This window comes from Euleptes europaea, chromosome 13, assembly GCF_029931775.1.
Source record: "Euleptes europaea isolate rEulEur1 chromosome 13, rEulEur1.hap1, whole genome shotgun sequence".
Lineage (NCBI taxonomy): Eukaryota > Metazoa > Chordata > Lepidosauria > Squamata > Sphaerodactylidae > Euleptes > Euleptes europaea.
In genome coordinates, this window is record NC_079324.1 from 32,098,915 (window position 1) to 32,125,877 (window position 26,963).

Here is a 26,963-nt window from a genome sequence, read left to right on the forward strand (position 1 = left end):
CCATCAAAGAGGATAGACTTTCCCGTTTTTGCAGAATCTACACTTTTGTTTAATGAATAAACTTTTATCTCTCTGAGTTGGGATGATAACCTTCCTCCCATAAATCACCGAGCAACTGTCTGCCTGCTTGGCTGCATCTTTCTTGAATGACTGAAATGAAATGCCCTATGAGTGATTTTTAAATTTCACTGAATTCTGAGACAGCTGAAGAACATACAAACATTTATACAAACTCATGGTTTTGAAGGGCAAGAAAGCCTATTATACTGGAATTCAAGGCAAGATCATCCCAAGGTTTCTCAAGTTCATTGAAGCAAGTTATGCAGAGCATTACCAAATAAAATGAAGGAAGAATCGTCTTCCCCATTCCAAAGGTACCTCTTCACAAGGCAATGGCTATACGTTTAATCCCAATCTGCAATTTGTGACCAATTCCTCCATCTATGCAACAAGGCCTTCTCTTTACGATGGATGGATTCTGTTAGTGGTATCTTGAACGCATGAACCTTCTCAACAGTTAAGACCAGAGGAGGCCCTGCTCTGTATGGATTGTAAATGGTCTGTAGAGTGGTAAAGCATCTGTCTGCATGCAGAAAGTTCCAGGTTCAATCGCCAGCATCTCCATTTAAAAGGATTGGGTAGTAGATGATGTGTAAGATCTTCACCTGAGACCCTGAAGAGCCTCTGTCATTCAGAGTTGACAATGCTGACCTTGATAGGCCAATGGTATGGCAATGTGTGCCCCCACCTCTGGAAGCAAGATAGGTTGTAGCCAGAAAGTGACGTCTCTTCAACAAGTGACGTCTCTTCAGACCTTGGTTGTGGAATATCTTCTCCACAAAGGTTGACCTGGTTCACTTTTAGGCACCCAGCCCTTTATTGATTTTATTCTCGTTTTTAGTTTACTCCTTCCTCCTTTATGTTTTATCTGCTGCCAAGTTTTATTTGCAACCTTTACCTGCTGCTTTTATATTGTTTTTATGTTTCATTATTAACATTTTATGATGTGTAGTGTTTGAATACTGTGAGCAGCCTTGAGCTTTTTTTGTTTTTGTTTTTAACCGAAAGAGCAGCCAATACACATTTTCAATAAATAAATGACATATTTTGAAGAGAGAAGAAAACCAGAGAGTGAAAGAAAAGGAGAAAATTAAAATCACAACCCAGTTGCAAGTTTCAAGCCAGCTAGCTGAGGACCAATTGCATCCCTTACAGATATCCTTATTGTTATGTATAGAATTCTTGTGCATAGAAGATTTCATGATGCTGCTCTTACCCAATCAAGGACTGACAGTGAAGATTCCAACGTGACTTATCTCTTTGCAAGTTCTTCCCATAGCCATCCTTAGGCAGTCATTCCCAAGGATTTTGGTCCAAGTTCCACCCTATACTGATCACCTGGTTCTTATTAATAATAATGTACAGGGCAACCCATTCCTGAGCTCTGGGCCCCAAAAAGCTCAGAGGTACTCAAGTGGCTGCACCAACATCTGGGCCACTTGCGCCGGCGCCCAGGCCACTTGCGCCACCAAGAGAGACAGGGATGCCAGCGTTGGGTCACTCACGGCAGCCTTGCTGCACTGGCACGGCAGTGCAGCCATGGGACGCTGGTTAAGCCTCCCGTCAGCGTCTCACTGGCGCAAATCCCCACACCCTTGTCCTGGGGGGCATTCCCAGGGTCTTCTGGGGGGCGGAGCTGCCAGTAGGCAGCTTCCTGACCCCCCTTTCAGGCCATGAACACCCCCTCCAACAACAGCGTAGCTGCACCAGGTTTTTCATGGCACAGCCTTGCTGTTTTCAATGAAGGAAAATGCCCCATTTTCAGGGGGAAAAAGATTTAAAAGGGCCACAGTGGCACCTCGGCCAAGCTGTCCCCGGCCACTGAAAGGCTCAGGAATGAGCTGTAAGTGATCTAAGTGATGATTTATAATTATTAAGGCAATAGCACTGAAAAAGGTAGGCATCTATGCCATTTTATGAATATTACCCAAACAGACTACCACCCAAAGTACACTGATATGCGTTGTCGATTGTAAGAACAAAGAGGGATGAAAGGGATCAGCCGTAGCTGGCAGTTATTTATCCTAGATTTCTCCTTTGATCACAGGTCGTTTAGTATTCTCTTCCCACAATGACAGTTCACAGTTTGAAAAACCCCACACACTCGCCCATGATCTGCTAGCAGAATCCAGCAAACGAAGAGCAACGCTTTTGTCCTTGATTGCATCCGCCAGTGTTTTCTTCATCGTGACAGATTGACAGGCGCTCCCCTCTCCATTTCAAATATGGTGGGAAGGATTGGGAGGGGGAGGGTTTATTTCTTTTAAAAGCAGATTCTTCGGTGACTGCTGAAAAGGTTTCAAGCATCTCAAAGACTTTGTAAACTGTGGAATCGATTGAAACAAAAGATAGGCCTGCAAAGCTTTTTCAACAAAAGGTCTCTCTGGAAAGTTAGCTGACAAGCTGTTGAGTGGTAGTGTTTGCTTTCTTAGACTAAATTATTTCTCAGGGCAAAAGGATAATTTTTAACAATAATTATATTCCTGCAAATAAGAGACAGCAGAGTCGGGTATACAAATAGTACCCAATGTTATTGCAGGCTTGCAGTTTGATTACCACAAATGGGTGAGATTCTAGGGTTTTGCTGAATTGGACATGCAATGGGTGTTAGGGCCTTTGAGAACAAGAATGTTGATGCTCTGCAATGGCTGGGGGATGGGAGTTCTCCTGGAATGAGCAATTTACTTGTGGGGGGGAGATTAAAATGAGTGCACATTTTAGGCTGCATTCATGTATCACAATTCCAAGTGGTCAGACCTCACTTGGGATACTGTGTCCAGTTTTGGACTCCACAATTTAAGAAGGATGTTGACAAGTTGGAGCATGTCCAGAGGAGGGCGACCAGAATGGTCAGAGGTCTGGAATCCATGCCCTATGAGGAGAGACTTAAGGAGCTGGGTTTGTTTAGTCTGGAGAAGAGAAGGTTAAGGGGTGACATGATAGCCATGTTTAAATATTGGAAGGGATGTCATGTTGATGAGGGAACTAGTTTGTTCTCGGTTGCTCCAGAGGCTAGGACATGGAGTAATGGATTTAAACTAAGAGAAAAGCAATTCCACCTAAACATTAGGAAGAACTTTCTGACGGTGAGGGCTGTTTGATGGTGGAATGTGCTGCCTCGGAGGATGGTGGAGTCCCCGTCTTTGGAGGTCTTTAAGCAGAGGCTGGATGGCAATTTTTGGGAGTGCTTTGATTGTGGGATCCTGCATGGCAGGGGGTTGGACTGGATGGCCCTTGTGGTCTCTTCCGACCTTGTGAACTTGTAAACAATGAATCCTCTTTTGATCCCCATTAGTTGGCCCCTATTAGTAATGGTGTCTAAATGTAGACTATTATGTATGCGTAGGTTACACACGAAGCCGGAGACAGAGTTCCAACAGCAACTGCTTTATTCAGTTAACAGGGAAAAGAGAACTAACTTAACCGCAAAACACCCCAACTTATATACAGTTCCCAACCACCCGGAGCCACCCCCCCCCCAGTCTGTGTTAGGACGGCCAAAGTCCACCGTCCAATAGGAGAAACAGACGACGGAGCCTGGAGCAGAGCCTCACTCTCAACACAGTTCAGCACAGCTGAGTTCAACAGTTCAATAGTTCAGCATAGCCCTTGCACCAATAAATACATTACGTAGATGGTCCAAGAAACTGGGGCTTGTTATTTGGCACCAAAGTGGGATGTCAAAGGAGGGTTTCATAGAATCAGAGTTGGAAGGGACCACCAGGGTCATCTAGTCCAACCCCCTGCCCAATGCAGGAATTTCACAACTACCTCCCCCCCACACACCCAGTGACCCCTACTCCATGCCCAGAAGATGGCCAAGATGCCCTCCCTCTCATGAACTAACTAAGTTTGTAGTTAGTCTGTCAAATACCATTTGTACTGATAGTTTCTTGTGAGGTCTGAATTCACAGATGGTGGGGAAGCACTTTCCCTTAAAGCTGCCTGGCCGCCATGATAGCCACACAGGGAACAAGGAAAACAGCAGGTTAAAAGAAAAGGGTGGGTGTGAAGCTGAAAATGAAAATAAACATAGCAAAATGCCTGGGTAAACCGAAACAGTTTCCACCCAGGGCCTGAAGCTTTACAATCTTGGTGTAAGAGAACTGCTGGAAAGAGTCAAGCTTAGCTCACATTTCAGCCTGTAAAGGAGTGCGGGGCCTGTTGGGGCCTGTGTGTCTTTAAAGGGACTTTAGTAGGCTTGCCAGGCCAGTAGCTCCATTGACAAGAGCTTTCCAGGGCTGCAGCGCGCGCGCACACCCCGCGTGACGTGCCTACGTCACTTCCGGGTTTACCCGGAAGTGACGCGGACGCTCTAGCAATCTCGGCCCAAACTCTATGGTTTAAGACTACTCAGTCCATTGCACCTCTACCAACAATTTTGATTCTGTCATGTTTTGTGGAATGGACTGCTCCAACTTTAAGTTGTTCAATACTAAACACTACCATTAATGAGCGATAAATAATCCCAAGAGGAGAAGCAATTTTAAATCATGACCCTAAATCAGCCACAACCCCCCTCCCCAAGGTTTCAGTGCTTGGCCGTTCAGTCAAGCAATTTACGCTCCTTTATGCTCATGGTCACTCCGGCATATCACCGCATGACAGGGGATTTTTAAACTTTCAAGGGGAACTTCTGCATGAAATAGCACCAACTTACCCATGTAGAGCTGCAGCAAACAGAAGGGGAGACTTCAAATACATTGCATCAGAAGACGGATGGTTAAAAGTGGGCCTGTGAAGGCATTCAAGAACATTTCTGACTTTAGACACAAACATCCCCTAAGCCTATTTTCATCACTGGACCAGAAGGCTATGAGCAAGCAGGGAATCATGAGCAAGACATTTCAGAACTAAGCCCCAAAACAAAACATTGCCTCCATTATTGGTGTTTCCATATACAAGCATACCTCATAGATATTGTGTGTTCGGTTCCAGACCCCAGCAATAAAGTGAATATCTCCATAAAGCAAGTCACATGAATTGTTCTGGTTTCCCAGGGCATAGAAAACTTGTTTACACTATACTGTAGTCTATTAACAGCCCATTCCTGACCTCCGAGGACAAAAGTCCTCAGGGGGCAGGAAGGGGCTGCACCTGTGCTGCCCCCCCCCCAGCCCTGGTGCCCGGGCTACTAACACTATTGTGAGTGACCCCAATGCCATCGGGGAGGCCCAGATGTGGCAGCGCTGCCCAGGGAAGCCAGCTGGGCTTTCTGCCGGCATCCCACCAGGGCAAATCCCCATGCCGGCATTCCGGGGGGGCATGCCAGCATCCCAAGGGGGCCATTCCCAGGATGTTCCTGGGGCTGGGGCTTCCTGTAGGCAGCTTCCTGTCCCCATTCGGCCTGGAATGCTGCCATCGAGAATGGCGTTGCTGCGACTGCTTTTTAGCAGGTGCAGCATCACTGTTCTCTCTGGGGTGAAAAGCCCCATTTTTACAACCAAAAAAGCCTGTAAAATGTTTTTTTAAACCTTTTGGCAGTCATGAAACAGCTTTGAAGGTACCACAATGACGCCTCGGCCACCCCATCCCCGGCCGCCGAAAGGTTAAGAATAGGCTGTCAGTGTGCTATAGCATTATGTCTAAAAAAACAATGTACTGCAATAATATTGAAAAAGTTTGAAATATTGTGAGAATTACCAACATGTGACAGAGACACAAAGTGAGTACATGCTATTGGGAAAATGGTGCCGATAGACTTGCTCAAAAATGCAATATCTGCAAGGTGCAATAACGTGAGGCACAATAAAATGAGATATGCCTGTAATGTGTGAAGCTGCTCATTAGGCTTGCATAGATGATCTAGCTATATGCGCCTGGGCTGCACATTCAATTCAACAAGCTTATAGTTATTGCTTTAAAACTTTAGATCCTGTCTTATCTGTTCAATACACTTTGTATGTTATACAGTCTATAAGAGCCATGAGAAAGTGAGCAGCAGCACCGCTTTACTTGTGACGAACTTTGAAAGGTTCCCTGCCAATAGGCAAAGAAAGCCTGAGGGGATTACTGTCAAGCTCACAGGGAAATAGGAGGCATCTGCCAGCTTTTTAGCCTGCTTTCTGTCCATTTCTCTTTGCACACAAGTGGCACAGCCAAGCTCTTATGTTCCTATCATCACGGCCCAAGATTCTCACTTATCAGAAGAATGGTCTGAAGACATAGAGGCCTGGAAGGCTTGGGATCAGGATCCATCTCCAGATGTAGCCAAACCACTTCAGATTCCCAGGGAGGAACAGGAGGACATAAAAGGACAGAGACGCCCATCTATTGCTTCCTAAGAGTTAGCTCTTCCCTCATCCCCTGACTCCAGTGAAGAAGAAGAGTTGGTTTTTATATGCCTACTTTCTCTACCACTTAAGGAAGAATCAAACTGGCTTACAATCACCTTCCCTTCCCCTCCCCACAACAGACACCCTGTGAGGTAGGTGAGGCTGAGAGAGCTCTAAGAGAGCCGCGACTAGCCCAAGGTCACCCAGCTGGCTTCATGTGGAGGAGTGGGAAAAGATTAGCCTCTGCCGCTCATGTGGAGGAGTGGGGAATCAAACTCAGTTCTCCAGATCAGAGTCCACCGCTCTAAACCACCACTACACCACTCTGGCTGAACTATTCAGGAGAAGAATACACTGCTTTCATACCAAGCCCTGGTGCACTAGGAAACATCCCAGCCCTGGCAGAGAATGCACTTCCAGAATTTAGCACTGCTTCTCTAATCTCCAGCAGTTTCTACCAGGGAGTTGGAGGTTGAGGCACTCATCTCCTTGGGGGACTACTTAAACCCTTGAGATTACTGCTGGAGCAACATTAAAAGCTCTTTGCTAGTCGGCTTGTATCAGCCATTAAGTGCCTAGTGATCTGCCTGTGATTCTGCTCCTCTGAATTATTTTAGGCTCCTGAAAAGCTTTGCTAGACTGCATCATGGGCACCCGCCCAAAAGAGAGATCCAAAGTAATTTCATCCCACTGTCAGAAGAGAAAGGAGCAGGGGGAAGTGATTGCGAAGCAGAAAGGTAAATAAATAGCATATGGGGGAATCCAGCTGGTAGTTTTTCATTTCTTGTATGGTTGTCTGTGGTCCAGACCACCTTCCTTTGCCCTTTGATGGAGAATCTTCAGATTTTTTTTAACAAGAATTGCTGGTCTACTCTTCATGTGTGGAATGGAACATATAAGAAAGAACCAATGCATGTTCATTTTACAAATGAGACTTGGCACCAGTACCTGGATTAGTGTATGGTTTCAACCACCCCTTCAACTGTACATGCAATTGAATCACACAGAGGAATTACTCTACATCTGAATAAATAAAAAAAAATGGGTGTTCACTGTACACAGATTTTATGTGCATTCACTGTAACTTGTGAACAGGGCTGTTAGCCTCGTTTACAGTGGCCACAAAGAAAAGATCTTTCCTTGGAAGGCCTGTGTCCCTCAAGCGTTCCAGAAGCACACGCTGATGGTGAAATATCTGCAGGTTATGCTAAAGAGGGTAACTGAATTCACGAGCCTGGTCCCAGGAGTGGGACCACCCAAGCGAGAGAGCTACTCTAAACCCTCTGGCTCCTTCTATACCAACCAGTGGAAGCTCCTCACTGTAAGTCAAAACACCAGAAAACACACTTAGAGTGTGTTCAGTGAAATCATCACACAGAGTCCTGACATTTTAGGATCCTTCCACAGATAAAGAGAACAGCTTGGACAGTAATAAGGCCTGCTCTGGAAGGAGAGTTCACTTGAGCTTTGGCTCTTGTCAGACCAATGTCTGTGCTAATTAGGAGCTGTCCCAGGTTCTGAAGACTCTTCCTCCAGCCACTATTTGCTGTCTGCTGTCCATTTTAAAAGCAGAAAGACTCAGGACAGGATCTCGGAGTGTTTTACAGGTCTATGAGGTAGGATACACAGTAGGCCATTGTATAAATATACTATACGGTTTTTTTTTTATGCAAAGGGCTGATTCACACATGAATGTTCCTTGGGTTGACACCTCTCGGCTGAATATGTCATTTGGATCTGCTGAAAAGAATTATAGCTAAGGATTAGAGATGCTTCCAAACTTCTCGACTTGGTTGAGATGGTCTCAACTTCTCCTCATGTTCTGATATTCAAAATTACCTGGACTTGTTTCTGAAAGGGAATCAATACATAAAGAATCCTCCTCCAATTTGCTTTAAAAAATTGGGATGTTCTGTAAAGAGCAAGGTGGATAAGCAGCTTGCTTATCTTCCAGTTCCTTCGTCAATTTTCAGTTGTTTTGTAGACTTTGTTGGAGAAACCTGGCCTGAGTTCCTCCTCCATTTTCTTTTCTATCTCAGATGTGGACTCATGGCTTACAACCACAGCAAAGATAAGTCCAGCTGGAGTACAGGAAATTAATTGCCAAGGACTGGTGGAGATAAACAGCAACCTCTCCAATTAAAATTAAACTAAAATACAATAAAATAAATTCTAAATCTCTAAAATTCTGGCAGGAGAATATGACTCAGCAGCATGCTGGTTGCCATCTTGCCTTCCAGTTCTTTTAGTTCACTTTGTTTTCCCCACACTACTAACATATACATGTGTGTGTGTGAAGTGCCGTCAAGTCGCAGCCGACTTACGGCAACCCTTTTTTGGGGTTTTCATGGCAAGAGACTAACAGAGGTGGTTTGCCAGTGTCTTCCTCTGCACCACAACCCTGGTCTTCCTTGGTGGTCTCCCATCCAAATACTAACCAGGGCTGACCCTGCTTAGCTTCTGAGATCTGAGGAGATCAGGCTAGCCTGGGCCATCTAGGTCAGGGCAACATATACATACATACTAGTAAAACACTGCCCCCCCCAAAGGAATCATGATGCAATCATATTTGAAATCACATAAAGATTGCATTTTTGGCTGTACTTTATCAATGCACATACAAGCATTGCTTGTGTAGAGGAGAGGGAAATGTAGGGAACCGAAAGCTGGTGCAAATTGTGAATGCGGCCCAACACAAAACCATAAACTTACTTAAAACATTATGAATCAGCTATCATTAGTGTATTTTATGTGTGGCCCAAGACAATTCTTCTTCTTCCAATGTGGCCCAGGGAAGCCAAAAGATTGGACACCCCTGCCCTAAAGCATCATTAAGTTCCATACACCCATTTGAATGATGTTGCCATGTTTATATGAACAATGCAAAAATCATGTTAAACTGTGCACAATCAAAATAAGCTCTCACTTACAGCCCATGACCCAATAATGAATTCCTAATAGGTGAGGGGGAAATAATAATTGCCCACTCATGCATTATGGTAACAGCATCCTACCTCCATCAAGGTGACAGATAGATTCAAGGATCATTTTCAAAGGGTGTGCTTGCAAGGAAGCCAGCTCAGGCACTGTTGAGACGCAGACCACTCGCAGTGAAGTAAATATGATGGATAATGTTGTCATTCAAGAGCAGAGTGCTCAGCAATAGTTGCTTTTTTACAAGCAGAATATCATTGACTGATTACTCTGTGGAGAGAAACATTGCTGGAAAAATAAGAGAGGAAGATAAAATAGCAGTATGTGTGGTGGGGATAATAATCTGCTTTTGGAGGGAGAAATCAAGGTGTTTGTTTTTGATAGAATTTAACAACAGGGCATTAAAATCCAAGCTCTGCAATGTTGATTTCCTTTCTAAATGGGACTCCAAAGGCACTTTGCTAACCAGAAGGCCATGCACCTTTTTGGATACATTGCAAACACATATTTTTGGAACTCATTGTTTCCATGCAGAAAGTAATCCTGGCATCATTGTAGTCTGACACAGGGAACTGTTTTGCTGCATGTCTCGAAGAATCTAAACCCATGTAGTCCTAATCCATCTTTTCTTGGATATAAAAAAGAAAAGACATGGAACAATTATGGGATGATACCCCTGTTCCTATGGACACAGAGTCTGCATGGGCAAAGGGTATCCTCTGTATACTGGGGCTTCTCCTTCCTGTCTCCCCTTACAGGTGTGCAGCCAGGATCGAAGTGTCCAGTACTCTCTCTTTCATACTGCTTCTTAACATTAGTTTTAAGCAGGTTACTAAAATATAAAAAGCTAGACCACATCGGAACAGCTGCCAAAACCAATCACAAGGGCATAAAATTTCACAATGGAAAGAGTGATAGGTCTACTATTAACTTCTAATAAAAGAGATAATGTCTCTGCTTGATCTATATTTTGGAGCAGAGGACAAATTACAAGATTTCTAGCCTCAGTAAAAGAGTTGCATTCAAACGTTACGTGATACAGAGTATCTACACTGCTGGCACCACAATCACACACTCTATCAGAGTAGGTTATCTTAAGATACCTCCCTTGCAAGACTCTAGATGGTAAGGCATCCAATAAGGTGTCCAATTAAAAACAACCACCACATACAGTCCTCCAGCATCCCATTCTTTCCCAGTTTCTTGGTATATGTGCTACACCTACCAAGACAATGAACAGCATGAATGCTGAGGGCCAGCAGGGGAAGGGGAGAAAAGGACTCTGTGAAAGGCCAAGAGGGATATTTGCCTGGGAATATTTTCTCAATGAGCCTGTGTTACTCTGCTTTTCACAGCCACTTGTTCTGCTAGAATTTGTTCTGCTAGAATTTGCAGATAGCAATATTTTCACACCATGTTTCCTGCCAGTTAAGGTTTCGCTAAAAGCATGGTTACAGAGGCTAGCTGGAAAGTTGGCAGCAGTACCGGGAGAGAACCATACTGCTCAATAGCAGATTGCTGCAAGAAGATCCGCATTTTGGTAACATTTCATTGCTGTTCTCCTATTTTCCAGACATTTGACATTTTTGACTTCCTCATCCATGTGTCAAAACAGATGCAGATAAAGTGGGTTGAGTGGGAAATGTTCCGTTGTAAATTCCAGTGTAATATCTGTTGCAAACTTCTCAGATCTCAGAGCAATTAGTGGATGAATAAGTATGAGAATGCAAAAGGAACACACACACACACACACACACACACGCAGAGACAAAAAGAGGAAACAATTGTTTAAATCCTTCCCGGGATTCCTTAATTCAGCACTAAGTGTAGTTGAATGGCATCAGCTAATTTTTCATTCGGCGTAAATAAACAGGGCATCTTTACGAGAGTCTCCGAGGAGTAACGGAATGAGGCGCTCTCTTAGCTGATTTTAATTGTGAAATGGCAACAAGATGATGAGATGGCTGACTGTAGAGGAGAAGGAAGAATTCTGTGGCAGAGGGAAAGTAAGGAAGAGGCAGACGCCAGTTGCTGAGACTGAAAGAGACCACAGCTTTAATAAAGGAGGATGGACCAAGGTGGAGGAGACAGTTGTAACCATTCCAGTGAGGTGCACAAGAAGACTGGCAAGCCCATGGCACAGAACAGCTTGATCCTGAGCAACCCCTCTTGAATTGCAGCCTATTCCCTTGTGGGGAGAGGCAGGTATGAAATAGGTTTCATGTCTGAGTCACCTCCGATATTGTGGGATGCCTTGGTTGCCATTCTTGAGCTGCTCCACTTATGTGAAGGTCCACTTATGTTGGTGATAACTCGGAGTAAGCCTTATATAGACTGAATCCACACTTCTGATATGAAGTCTAACAAGGTCTTAGGCTATATATTTGATCTTTGGCAAAATCATGCCTGCAGTCTTAGAATCATAGAATCATAGAGATGGAAGGGAGCACCAGGGTCATGTAGTCCAACCCCCTGCACAATGCAGGAAATTCACAAATACCTCCCCTCCCCACACCCCCAGTGACCCATACTCTATGTCCAGAAGATGGCCAAGAAGCCCTCCCTCTCATGATCTGCCTTTGAGTTGTTAGGCAGATCTATCAAGCTTCCTCCCCCTGGGCCCACTTATCTTTCAGGGAAAAAACAACAACCTGTGTTTCAAATTCTAAAACATCTTCCTCTTCAAATGTTGTATACACCATTAAGTGTCAACAGTGCTCTTCTATTGTCTACATCAGACAAACAGGACATCAAAGGAATGAATGGACATTTAAAAAATCACAATACTCAGAAACCAGCGGGAGAGCATTTTAACCTTCCAGGCATTCAATTATGGACCTAAAAGTGGCAGTTCTCCTACAGAGAAGCTTCAAAGGGAGATTACGAAGTGAGATTGCTGAATTGGAATTCATTAACAAGATTAGGTACCCTGACCTAGATGGCCCAGGCTAGCGTGATCTCATCAGATCTTGGAAGCTAAGCAGGGTTGGCCCTGGTTAGTGCTTGGATGGGAGACAGACCACCATTGAAGTCAAGGGTAGCTACACAGAGGCAGGCAATGGCAAGCCACCTCATTGCATTGAAAACCCTATGAGGGCCACCATAAGTTGGCTGCAACTTGAGGGCACTTCCCACCACCACCAAGTTCAGCCCCCCCCCCCAGATGAATAGGGACATAGGATTCTTACATTACAGATGCCAATTTTCTGCACTTCCCACTTCTATGCATATCTCCTTGCTTTAATCAAACTTTGCATTTCCCTTCTTGGTCATATCCCTCCCATCTTCTGATCTGGATACAGGGGTTGATGGATCATCATTCTTACTTGTACCTGACAAAGTGAGCTTTGACTCATGAAAGCTGATATCCTGGAAAATGTTATTGGTCTCTAAGGTGCTATTGGAGTAGAATTTTGTTCTGCCGCTACAAACGAATAAGGCTACCTACCGGACACTATCAAAATCTTAATGCTTCTTAATTTTAAAACTAAGATTTGCAAGACTTCAGGTGAGAAGCAGGAAACCAACCATTATAAAGCCAATTTTCCACCCATCTCCAACATTATTCTTGCATAAGTGGAATGGCTCAAGAATGTTAAAAAGTAGGAAATACAAGACTATGTCCCTCATTATTCTTCCAATAAAATGCAAGTTCATTTACAGCTGCTTTACCCTTCCCTCCCCCCAAGGGTTTTACAAGCTTTACGGAATTTGTGACTCTTTTTCTTTGAGCAGCATAATCCCATTTGTTAATTTATGAGATAAACTGTTTGAAATGTCCCCACTGTTTCAAAAACAGCTTGACAGTGTAGTGGAGATGGGGATTGGTTGTGAGAAGCATAAGCCCTGAACTCTGTTGGGTACATACAGCTAGTTGTACAGTTTCCTTGGATTCTGGTCATTGTGTCTTTTTAAGCCATATAAATGTGTATATGGCAAAAAAACCCAATAATTATAAGAATTACCTCTATGAATTAGACCAAAACACCATCTAGTCTAGTAACGCTGTGAGCAACAACCACCCAAATGATTCTGGGGGCTTACAAGACAGGCTAATAACCATTTAGATGATCCATCATGAATTTGTTGAATAAAAAATGGAATATATTTGAACAACAGAGTCTGAGAGAATTGCTGATCCCAGAGTTGAGATGGCTGGGAGGGCAACAGATACACTGCATCTGAATCAGTCCCTAGAGAACACCACCATTAATGGATATCAATAAAATGTTGCCTTGAAATGATTTTTCTGCTAGTAAAATGCAAAAGAGGAATCCTGATTGGTGTCCCAGGTGTTCGGAAGCTGCAGCTAGGGAGCTACATGGACTGTAAATTTTATAAGCCCGCTAAGGCCTATAAAAGGATTGTATATTTCCATCTTATTAGTTCTGTGCCCTTCTCTTCCATCTATGGAAGGCTGGGCAATAACATTAGCTAACAGTATTTATATAAGCTACCTGGAGGCAGTTTGTAGCACAGTCACAGACCATCCATAGAGACACACTGAAGATTATTTTGTGGGAAGGAAGCAGAAAATGGGAGACAGGAAATGTTTCAGCCCTAGATTGGTACTCAGAGCAACTTCTATTGATATATCTCAGTGTGGCAAATATGCAAAATCTGTGGGTGCTTAAATCCAGTAGGCTTGCCAGCCACCTGGGGGGATGGGGGACCCTCACCCCCAGATCTTGCAGGTTCTCCCTCCCTCCCTCCCTCCATCTATCTATCCATGTCCTTACATCTAACTACTCGTCATTTGCATCCTGCATCTTTATCTATCAGCCTACCACATTTTAATCCCCCCATCCTCCAGAGAGTTCAGAGTAGCAGACATGATTCTTCTTCCATGCTTCTCTCATGAGAACCCTGTAAGGAAGGCTAGACTGAGAGAAAGTGACTGGCCCAAGGTCAAGCACATAGTGCCATCCCAGCTAGAGTTATATCCATCTAATCCCGTTCACTCTTATTGTCTCAGAAGGGTGTCACACAGTTTAGGATTCATCTGGCTGAGTGGGAATTTGAACCCAGGCCTCCTCAGCCAGAGTCGGGCTCTTTAACCACTACACCACATTAACAATCTTCCGATGGCATATTTCTGCCTGAGATGGCAAACCTGTGTCTGGGCTGTAATGTATTGGAGTGCAGGCAGGGCTGCACTTGATGACTGCACACCCAAAAAGAGAAGTGTTTCTAGGAGAGCTTTCCCCCTGCCATGCCAGTTCTCTATGTATAGTAATCATTTGTTCCCCATGGGGGAGCAGTCCATCATCTCAGCTCCCACTGCAGTTGCATCCCACTTTATGCCTCCTTGAGGGCCAGCGTGGTGTAGTGGTTAAGAGCGGTGGTTTGGAGTGGTGGACTATAATCTGGAGAACCGGGTTTGATTCCCCACTCCTCCACATGAGCGACAGACTCTAATCTGGTGAGCCGGGTTGGTTTCCCCACTCCTACACATGAAGCCAGCTGGGTGACTTTGGGCTAGTCACAGCTCTCTTAGAGCTTTCTCAGCCCTGCCTACCTCACAGGGTGTCTGTTGTGGGGAGGGGAAGAGAAGGTGATTGTAAGCTGGTTTGATTCTTCCTTAAGTGATAGAGAAAGTTGGCATGTAAAAACCAACTCTTCTTCTTCTTCCTGGCTTTCTGTAAACTATGCAAAACTGAATTATTCAAGAGGTCTTTCTACACAGGCACAAGGGTAGCACTGTACAAAATGATTCACAAAAGATACTTGGACAAATTATTAGGTACTGTGGTCTGGACTACTCTGTATAGATTGCTGTAAATTGGATCCTACTATGTAATTTTGCATCATTTGATGTGTCATGTCAACATTTACATTTGGCTTCAGTTCTGCTTTTCAGATTCCTAGCTGGTTCTACAACCTGAATCCTATTTAATTGTCATTTGAATGTGCCATCCTGTTGATAGTGTTCACTCACTCCATGAAATTTTCCTTGCGTCTCAGTGAGAAAGACAGACTGTAAATAATGTAAATAAATAAAATGAATAAAAATTGAGATGCAGCATTACTACCTCAATGAAAATCAGTGGCTTATGTCAGTGTGCCAGAATGACACGAGCCTTTATGAACTAAATATCATTAACAAATCAAAACAATGCCACCCACAAGTGCTAGGGGATTCTTCTGACAAGGAATGCTTCTTTTCTTTTCTTGGAGCACTCCCCAGCTACTTTGAAAAATCTGATTTTGTACGTTTTTGAAAAAATATTGCCTTTTCCACAAACTAATGGCCTGATGAGGACTGAACAAGTTCATAGTCCTGCTGAAAAAAGGAAAACAAGAGAAATAGAAGATAGTGAGGAAAATTGGCCGCTCAACTCAGTAAGAGTTTATAGCATGCCAGATGGGAAGATTTGGGGGAAAAGGTTGAGGGGGGTAATTTTCCAATTGTTTAGCCCCCACCACCACCATACTGAGTTCTCATGGACCAAATCTACCTCAAATGAGGTTGCAGAAGAAAATATCCAATATATTAAAATGAAAGGATACAACGGAACAGTGTATTGGACACATTCTCTATTGTTTTTTCTCTCCCCCCCCCTTTTGATCAAAGTGTGTACTCATAAACTGGGGGTGGCTGGTGCTGCATTGACCACTTTTGTAGAAGAAAAAAATGCCAAGAAAAACTCTGGATAGTAACCTCCTTGGAGCAAGAATCTCCCTCCGTCCCTCCCCCCCTCTCTGCTTTTGATGAATTGGAAGCTCCTTGGGTGGCATTATTGGTGGAAAGGCATGGAGTAAACACTCTAAGCAAAGAAGCAAATAAATATTATTTTGTAAAATACCATATACATTAATGGTTCCGGGAAGAAAGAGATAGGTAGTATTAAAGAAAAGCTCTTTCTTTGTATTACTGTCTTTGTACCATGTTAGCTCTTTCCAAGAAGATTTGATGTTTTCTAGTCCTAGCAAATATGTTGCCTGGGTATTTCTAGTCAGTTCTTAATTCGTAAACTATACTCTCTGCAAAGTCAGATCTCATTGAGTTTTTCCCTCCCTAAGTCAGGCTGAAACAAGGATATTAATTGAGTCATATTTTTCTCTGTGACAGGAAACCTTAAAATTTCCCCACGGAGAATGGAGTAGGGAGAAAAGAGGGATATGCTTTTCTGTTTATCTCCCCCCCCCCAATAGCATAAAGCAAACGTTTAGATTCAAAGATTATTGCTAAGATCACACAGTATTTTCTGTGTAGCTCTCCTTAAAAATGACTACCGGTACATGATATATTTGCGGTAAGAAAACATTATATTCAAGACAAGCACAGAGATCGGGAAAGGAAGTGCCCAACAACTACTGTCTTCGGGGAACCTTTTTAAATTGGTTTGCTTGCCATGGAAACTTGCCACGCCTGCCACGGAACCCCAGCAATGTGCAGAGGAGTCTGGGATATAAGCCCTGCAGCTTGGGCTTGAAGGGTATCAAGCAGGGATTCAACCTGCTCATCACCTCTGCCCAAAGGAGGGAACTCACCAGCAAGCATCTTAATCGGATGGTCCAATTGGCTGACACTCCTGCATAAGCTTGTGGCTCAGTGGCCTGACCAACTAGGGAATTCTATTCTTGCCTCTGGCTACAGGCCTGTGATTCACTTCTTCTATATGACTTCCCTCCTATTTTGCTAGAAGGCAGAATATCATGTGGCAGCACCATCTCTTAGATAGTGGAAGAAAAGTGCTAGAGAAACCCAACTCATCTGTAGTACTTGTCAGTACTGGAACAAAATGGCACATCCTTTGTTTTTCCAAAGTCTTCCCCCTACTGGATGGATCAAAGCAGGCCTATCTATTGAGTACATTTTTATTCCCATCTTTCTCCAAAATGCTCAGGACAGTGTAGGTGGTTCTTGCCCATGTTATCCTTCCAATAACCCTGTTTTAGGCTATACTGAGAGAGCATGACTGGCCTAAGGTCACATGGCAAATTTCAGCTCAGTAGGGCAGTTTGATTATGGGTTGTCCATTGATTTATTTGGCCATCTTTGTGCCACTTCTCTCCCCAAAGGCATTTACAGATATGTCCAAAATAATGCATTTAAACTATATGATTTAAATTAACTACAAACAAAGAAAACAAAAGCATTATGTGTGACTGGCTATTGTAAGCCCCATGCTGTGAGCCATGGGGCAAAGGACAAAGAGCCCTTTGGATCTAGTCCTTTGTCTGGTGCCTCTGGCAATGCCCAGGCTTAAGTACCTGTAAGCAGAGGAGAAAACAAACTCATCCCATAGGGAACTCAGCTGCTCCTAGCAAGCTAGAGGGACCCTACCCATTTCCTTCCCTGTCAGATCCTTGCTCAGCACTCTAACCAATACATCATATGGACTTTTAACCTACCAATCCGCTAAGCTAAGTTTGAAGTCTTTTTCTAGCATAAGGAGCCTATCTTCTAACTTAACTAGCTCTTCCTTCAAAGGTGGAGGCTCCTTGGAGGATGGATGGATTCACTTCGATGTCTCCTTCACCATCTCCAGAGCCGAGGGAATTCCTGAAGATGTAGGCAAGGTTGAAGATGCAGAAGAAGTCAGTTCTTTAGGTCTGAAGGACACAGGCATTACCATCGTGAGGGAGGTCTTCCTCTTCATCAGCTGTAGAAATCCTGTGCTTGGTGTCTGCTTCATGAGCCATTCCAAGGAGACACTCCCCCATAGGGCTGTCAATTCGGTTCGGTCCGAACTGAAAATCAACCGAATTTCCCCTGATTCGGTGCTTTTCTGTTCGGACGGATCCGAACTCAAAACTGGCGGGCAACCGGGGGCCCCGAATTCAGCGAGTTCGGGAGTTCGCGAATAAATTCAGCCAATTCGGCCGTCAGTAAGCAGCATAACCGTCAGTAAGCAGCATTCTCCTCCCCCGGCCAATCGGTGGGCAAGCTGGGTCTTCTTCTGGCCAATCAGTCAGGATTGAGTACTGGAGGAATCAGCTGATGTGCGGCCCGGCCAGGGAGAGAGAGAGAGAGAGCGAAATCCTCGTGTGTGTGTGGGGTGCTTGTGCACATTCGCTCCTTTCTGTGGCTGCAGGGGGCGCATTTTTTGGGGTGCACACACAAAACTTTCACTGGAACTTCAGATGAAGCTTCTTAAGGTACCCCCCAAGTTTTGTATACATTGGGTCAGGGGGTCCCGAGATATGGGCTCCCCCCCTTTTTCTTTCCATGGCTGCAGGGGGCGCATTTTTGGGGGTACAGATCCTAAACTTTGAGCGGAGTTTCAGACCAGTGTTCTTAAGATACCCCCCAAGTTTTGTAAACATTGGGTCAGGGGTCTCGAGATATGGGCTCTCCCCCTTTTCCCTCCCCCCCTTTTTCCATTTATGTGGCTGCAGGGGGCGCTTTTTTGGGGATATAGCCCCAAAACTTTTAGCATAGCTTCAGTGAATTATTCTTAAGATACTACCCAAGTTTTGTAAAGATGGGGTTCAGTGGGGGCAGAAATATCGCCTCCCCCCTTTTCTCTTTCCATGGCTGCAGGGGGCGCATTTTTGGGGGTGCAGATCCCAAACTTTGAGCAGAGTTTCAGACCAGTGTTCTTAAGATACCCCCCAAGTTTTGTGAACATTGGGTCAGGGGGTCCCGAGATATGGGCTCCCTCCCTTTTTCTTTCCATGGTTGCAGGGGGCGCATTTTTGGGGGTACAAATCCCAAACTTTGAGCGGAGTTTCAGACCAGTGTTCTTAAGATACCCCCCAAGTTTTGTAAACATTGGGTCAGGAGGTCTCGAGATATGGGCTCTCCCCCTTTTCCCTCCCCCCTTTTCCATTTATGTGGCTGCAGGGGGCGCTTTTTTGGGGATATAGCCCCCAATCTTTTAGCATAGCTTCAGTGAATTATTCTTAAGATACTACCCAAGTTTTGTAAAGATGGGTTCAGTGGGGGCAGAAATATCGCCTCCCCCCTTTTCTCTTTCCATGGCTGCAGGGGGTGCATTTTTGGGGGTGCAGACACAAAACTTTCACTGGAACTTTAGATTAAGCTTCTTAAGGAACCCCCCAAGTTTTGTGAACATTGGGTCAGGGGGTCCCGAGATATGGGCTTTCCCCTTTCCCCTTTCCCCTATTGGGATGAATGGGGCAGCCGATCCGATCCTGTGTGCATCTCCTCTCCAGAGCAAAACATTCTGTGCCTAATTGGAATCATCTTGGATTACAGCCCGTCCTGATGGAACAGAAGACAGCCACAGTAAGACCCCTTTGGGGGCTTTAATCTATAATTAAAGTGTGTGTATGTGTGTGTGTGGGGGGGAAAGCAGAGTCTGTGTGTGTGTGGGGAGGGAGCAGTTTCTGTGGGTGGGGGGGAAGCCAAAGGGGGCTTTCGTCGGTTCTGCCTGGGGTGTGTGTTCCCCCTCGAGTCTCTCGCTCCCTGGTTTGAGGGGGGAGGTTTCAGTTGTGTGTTGCAAAGGTGTTGTTTAACAAGGTTGTGTTTGCAGTTGTTTTGCTAATTTCTCCGCTGTTGTCGGGCTGGGAGCTTTGTGTGTGGGCGGCAAGCTCTGCTGAGAGATGCACAACATTAAGGGTGGGGGGGACCCCTTTCAGGGCCCATATCTCAGCCCCCCCTGACCCAATCTTTACAAAACTTGGGGAGTCTTTCAATAAACGTCCTTTGAAGCTCTGCCAAAAGTTTGGGACCTCTAAGCCCAAAAATGCCCCCCCCCAGAGCCGCGGAAAGGCGCGGTTGTGTTTTTAATGGCTTTATTCGGCCGAATTTGTTTCCGAACTTTGAATTCCCGCCGAATTGAACGGATCCGAAGTGGGGGAGTTCGGACTTCGGCACGTACCGAACCCACAAGGGCCAAATTCGGCCGAATCCGAACTGTACCGAATTTTTTTTTTGACAGCCCTACTCCCCCACCTCCATCCTCATGGTTTCAGGAGTCTTCCACTGATGAAGAAGTGTCTGGAGCCATATGCTGGGGTATCATGTCACAAGTATAAGCCTGCTTGCAAAGTCACAGGCTCAGGTATTATTTTCTTAGGGAAAAAATACTACATCCAGTGCCAAGATGCAAGCCATTATCAGTGCAGTACTAATTGGGATGCAATGCAAGTTTTATCACACATAGAGAGTGGATTTAACAGCCATTGGAATAAGTTTCAAGCCCACAAAGCTCTGGGAAAAACAAGGGTGCACCAACACAGTAGCAGTTGATTCTTCAATCTGTTTTATGTTGGCTGCAAAGCATGTGTTAAGCTGTTGTTTAAATGAGCTGTTTAAACTTTATTGGAAGTGTTTAATTCAAGGACAGCTGGTTGGAAGAGTTATAAACACAGACAGTGGCACTTTCCAAACAGAGAATGCTCGCCCCTCGGCCTGGCAGACTCTGCTCGTGACATTAATCATGGGGTATTGACAGTTGACACCTGATAGCCTGAAGGTGTGATGCTCCTTATGCCAGGGCTGATTTGAATGACAGTAGCTGCTGGAGTTGGTATAGCTGAGTGGGTAGGAAATGGAAAAGCAAATCAGGAGTTTGAATCTCCCCGGTGCCGCTAGGGGGTGTTAGGCATCCCGCCATCTGCAGTATGGGGATAATAATAATTACGGCCTACCTGTCAGGGCTGTTGCAAGGCTTACAATGCGATAATGTATGTAAAATGCTTTGAAGACTTGAAAATACTATATGAATGCATCGTCGTCGACATCATCATTCACTTCATTTTGATGGAGCAAGGGCTCAAGGTCCGCCACACTGAATCACTCCCATGCAAACTGAGACTTTGGCATATTCCTCCTTTCCGATGTGAACAGCGGCCAGGAGATTGGCAGAGTTCTCCCATTATGTACTTAAGCTTCTAAGTCTCATGTATCTGTGCCTTGTTTCATATATTGGGCTGAGCAGATGACATATATAAACAGGGACCCCATAAGAGCCTCTGCCAAGGGAGGTGGGTGGAAGAAGGTAGGTGGGCTAAAGAGCTCTTTGCTCTGGATTAGGATTTACTTTGCATTCCTGCTGTTTTGACTGATGATAGAATCATAGAGTTGGAAGGGACCATCAGGGTCATCTAGTCCAACCCCCTGTACAATGTACAACTACCTCCCCCCACATCCCCAGTGACTCCCCAACCTTCCCCCTCCATGCAGGATCCCACAATCAAAGCACTCCCGACAGATGGCCATCTAGCCTCTGCTTAAAGTCCTTCAAAGACGGGGACTCCACCACCCTCTGAGGCAGCACATTACACCATCGAACAGCCCTCACCGTCAGAAAGTTCTTTCTAATGTTTAGGTGGAATTGCTTTTCTATTAGTTTAAATCCATTACTCCATGTCCTAGTCTCTGGAGCAACAGAGAACAGCTGACGTGGGTGGGAGGTTTGAAAATGTGTGCCTTCCTGTTTAGAATGGCACACCAATCCACTTGGACTGCAAGGAAAAATTGTACCAAAGCAGGCTTGGGAAATATGAGAATGAAGCTGGAGAAACTTTAGAAAGTGGACAACTGGAGGACAATGTCATCTGGATGGACCCCCCGCCCCCGCTCCACTGTGAGAGCCAAGGTAGAGCAAAATATCCACATGGAAGTAACTGACGTGCACTACACATTACAGTATACTCCATGTATAAATGATGTGCATTGTATATGTCAGTTGTGTATTAAAACCATACACAACGTACACATGAATCTACACTGGAAAATGGAGAGCCAAAATTGCTGAGGAAAAGAACTAGTATAATAACAATATTAAAACTAATATGAAACAAATGTAATATTTAAAAGGAAACAAAAGAGGGCATCTTTACTCAACTGTAGCTCTTGATTTGGGACAAAGTAGTTGGTTGTGAATAAATGGATGGGCTTTGGACTAAAGCAATAGAGGAGGCCAAATTGAGACCACCGGGGCAGGATTAACCCCCTGTGAGGCGGTCGCCTGTCTCTACCTCCCTATGCCACCCATGACATTTAATTATTTTTCAGAGAAGAATTGCTAGTGAGAAACTTGAAAAGAAATTTCTTTCTGGCTGAATATTCCAGCAGGCCTATCTATTGAGTACATTTTATGAATATGTGTCATCACCCCACTGGTCAGTAATGACCCGGCGCTTGAACAGGGGACTACCTTTACTTTTACCAATAATATACGATACCAGAAATTCTAATTTTAGTAGAACACAAATCTATTTTCATATAACGGCACTCTTCCGGACTGCTGTCTTAAACATTTCTACTTTGCACATTTTGTGGAATGATAGTCCAGTGAGAGCCTCCCTGACCTCCTCAGATAGTTGATTCTACAAGGTGGAGCCACCACAGAGGAATGTACATGAACAGGTAATTACTGATCTTACCCATTTGTGGGGAGGCTTTGCTCAGATGAATATGAAGCAGCTGTGGGGGGGGGGAGCCTTCTTCTGTGCCAATCTGATGGACACATGAAGCTGTTTCAGACCATTGGTCCATCAATGTTAGTATTGTCCCCTAGGACTGGCAGCAGCTCTCCAGGGTTTCTGATCAAGGTCTTTCACATCATCCTTTAAACTGGAGATGCTGGGATTGAACCTGGGCCCTTCTGCATGCCAAGCAGATGCTCTACCACTGAACCATGGCCCCTCCCCTAGCCTGATGGGAGCCTGAAAATATCCCTTGCTTGGCACCCATAACAGGCAATCAGCTAATTGCATATTATTCATTAGAGATAACAGGTGGGTTAAGAGCAGAAAACCTTCTAAGAGGAGGTGACACTAGCCTAAATAGCTGCATCAACCCTTCTTGCCATTGGCTAGTCTGCTCGCCCAAAGAGTGTCTCAGGCCATTTATGCAGGGTCAGTTTTGATGCTCGCTCAAAGTTCTTCTTTTAAGTGCGACCTTTAAAATGCCGATTCACAGTCCCGAAGCAAAAGGAGAAATTCCACCCCCACACACACACTCACCTGCTCCTTTGTTCCTTCCATTAGCACCTGCCTGTTTGCATAGCTAACACGCAGCTGTGATTTTGCATGCTTCCTTGAGGGGATTCTTCAAGGCGGGGGCTGAGCAAACACAAAAGGTCGCATTAAAGAGGCTCTTAAGAAATGCGAAGCAGGTATGCGCCGGCTTCGCAGTCACTTCCTAAATGACAGTTCAGAGTGAAAAACTAAAAAAAATATGCGGGGCAATTCAGCCTGGAACGCGCTGCTAGTTACCAAGCATAAATAGCCTTGGACTTCATTTGAAATGTGGGCCTGCCTTCAAACTGCACTGCATTCTCAGATGCTGGTCAGGAGTAAGGGTGATTTTAAGTTTACCATCCCTGTTGTTTCAACCTGAAAATCTCCACTTCAGTTTTGCTATTCCCCTTATGCAGATCAACCATGTCAGCATCTTCATGTCATTTTCTGTTACATCTCATTCTTCCCAGGAAATGTATGCATTTCCCCATCACCTGTAATTTATACGTAGAAATGTGGCATATGTTGCATATAAAACACCTAGTGCAAGCGTATGTGAGAAAAACAAACCTACTAAACTGACAATGAACAGTGGGGAACCCAAATCATTGTGTGTCTGTATGAAGTGCCATAAAGTCACAGCTGACTTATGGTGAGCCGGTAGGGTTTTCAAGGCAAGAGATGCTGAGAGGTAGTTTGCATTGCCTGCCTCCGTGTGGACTGAGAGAGTTCTGAGAGAACAGTGACTAGCCCAAAGCCACCCGGCAGGCTTCATGTGGAGGAGTGGAGAATCAAACCCAGGTCTCCAGACTTGAGTCCACCGCTCTTAACCACTACACCACACTGGCTCCTAATTTGTGCATTTGTCTAAGTATGTCATATTTGATTAGTATCAGCATTAGAATTATTGCATGTGAGTACTGTGAACAGATGTAGTACAGACTACAGATTAGAGTCTGGCGCTCTTAACCACTACATCATGCTGGCTCCATCATTGACAAACATATAAAAATGAATGAAATGGGGGCTCATCCCTAGTCAGGTATGGTGTGTGTGTGTACATAACAATCTTTGTCTCTGAAACCAGCCATAGCATTCTGATGCTAGAGTCCTTAGTGGTGCTTTGTCTTGGTAATAGAAGAACACACTTAGGGAAACGAACATGTTCTCTTCTAAAGCCTTCTCTTTGAGAAATGCTGATTATTATTGTTATTATTTTGCTTTTATATCTGTGGGTGTATGAGCACAATGATTCGTACACTTTTTTTTTGTAATGCAGTCCACACTTCCACTTGTTTTGTGCAGTACTGATGGCTACATTGTCTGATGTTAAAGCCACAACCGAAAGAGAACTCGGCTTCTTCTTCGCTTCAGCACGCCACAAATGTAAATTGCCAGGCATTCATTTGGCTCCAAATAGCTTTATCTTGACTAACAAAGAATATATGTCCCCCCTCCCCAAAGCAGGTTAACGTGAAAAGCAAATGATAAAGTTTGAGCCCATCTGTACAAAACTGTGGTTTCCTGGGTGTTCAAATATGTGTCCAAGGTGGAATTGGAAATGGCTCACTGTGAGGTGTTGCATGCCTTAATCTTCATTAATGAAATCTAATTGCTCAGGCCAATTAGTGGGGCAGATAATCTGTAGTTCATTTATCATTTTCTCACAGTTTATTTCTGATTAATCTCAAGCATTTGCTTCATAATGGCTCTTAGCTGAGCTGGAGGCGAGAAGTGACCTTTTCCTAAGATTATTGGCTAAACCTACAGAGACCTGGTTTGCTGCCATAACAAATGTCACCTCTCTGGGCCCCACTGTCTGATATTCTGTGGAACGGTTCGGACTTTTAATCCTGCTCTTTAAAATATGAAGAACATTTTATGCTCCGGCAACTAAGCTACTTTGGGGACTCGTTTGTTAAACTAGTGGTGGTCAAGTTATGCACCCTGGTCTGAATACAGACACAGAAGTAACTTTATTTGTCCTCTGCAGGCCATTCCAAATCGTAATCAAGTATGATCAGAAAAAAAAATTACCATGAGGAAAAGAAGGAACAAGTTTCCTGTATTTCATATCTAGTTTGTTGTTCTCCTGTTTTATGCATTTTGGAGCATCCAAGAACATTTGCAGTTATGGCCTTCTAAGTTCACTGAATTCAATGAGTTTAGAACGGTGAAATTTTGCATAAGATGGCGCTGTCAATCACTCAGTCTCCACAGCTCTTTGCCCCAATGTGGAAATGGAAAGTTTAGCTATCAGTACACAAGCAGCCCCCTTGGGGCAAACAGCACCCCCCCCCCCGGTGACCATTTCAAGTTGAGCAGTTGGCATGAGGAAAGGTCTAAGCCCACTGTTTCCACATGCTTGAATTGGTCCCATATAGGGTTGCCTACTTGCAGGTACTAGCTGGAGATCTCCTGCTATTACAACTGATCTCCAGCCGATAGAGATCCATTCACCTGGAGAAAATGGCTGCTTTGGCAATTGGACTCTATGGCATTGAAGTCCCTCCCTTTTCCAAACCCCGCCCTCCTCAGGCTCCATCCCAAAAACCTCCCACTGGTGGCGAAGAGGGACCTGGCAACCCTATTAGGAAGTTGTCAGGGCCAGGAAGGGCTTTTGCCCAGCAAGGCTTCTGATTGACTACTGGATGTTTGATTGGCTGTGCAGATTTTTTTAAATGTCGCTTTGGCAGCAGCTGCCACCACAGCACAAAGATCAGCAATGTGTTACTGAAGTTAAGGTGTGGCAATCATTTTGTGGCTGGCTCCACCTACTGCTGCAGCCATTTTGTGGCAGCCATTCTGTTGCTGCGCCCACCATGCCGTGTCCGAATTCCAAATGTGCCCGCAGGCTCAAAAAGGTTGCGGAGCCCTGGGATAGACCATTGACCTTGTAATAGTGAGACCTGTGTTGAAGTGTAACTACATGTGCTCAGGTTGGATAGGGGCTAGGGTTGCCAGGTCCCTCTTTGCCACCGGTGGGAGGTTTTTGGGGCAGAGCCTGAGGAGGGCAGGGTTTGAGGAGGGGAGGGACTTCAATGCCATAGAGTTCAATTGCCAAAGCAGCCATTTTCTCCTGGTGAATGGATCTCTATTGGCTGGAGATCAGTTGCAATAGCAGGAGATCTCCAGCTACTATCTGGAGGCTGGCAACCCTACTTCCTATAAACATTTGGTGGGCACCAGAAAAGATGTTGGGGGGTACAATGGCACTCACAGGCACCACATTGGGTACCACTTATCTATCCAAAGCACACCCTGCCTCTGTATGATTTCACTGTATCATGCAAATGTGCTTTTTTCCTTTCATTTCAGTAGTAATTATTAGTAAGTTATATTTATTTTATGTCAGTAGAAATATTTCACGCTAGTACTAAGTCTTTCATGTGGGTGGCTGAATGCCGTAAAACTGTCCAGGTAACCTTCACACCATACGGCATTTTTGACTGCATGAACATCAGAGGCAAACTGGAGGGAGGGGAAGGGAATGTTTTCATCTCATTAAAAGGGAATACACAATGTATATCTGTGGGTTTTTGTTTTTTTTTTGCTTAAAATGCACTGTGTTTTGAACTGGAGACACTGCATGCTGTCATTTAAGTGAAATGAGTTCTTTTGTTCCCTCCACATGTCGACAGGAAACCATTTTACATTAAAAGTCCAAAGCAATATGGGTCCAAAGAGCAATCTATAAAAGAAGCATGCATTTATCTGGTTTCTTTGTTTGGGGAAAAAAACATTTAATCTATTTTTGCATAGATGCAGCTCTATAGAAGGCTGGTGGTGGGATAATGGGCACTGGTTTGT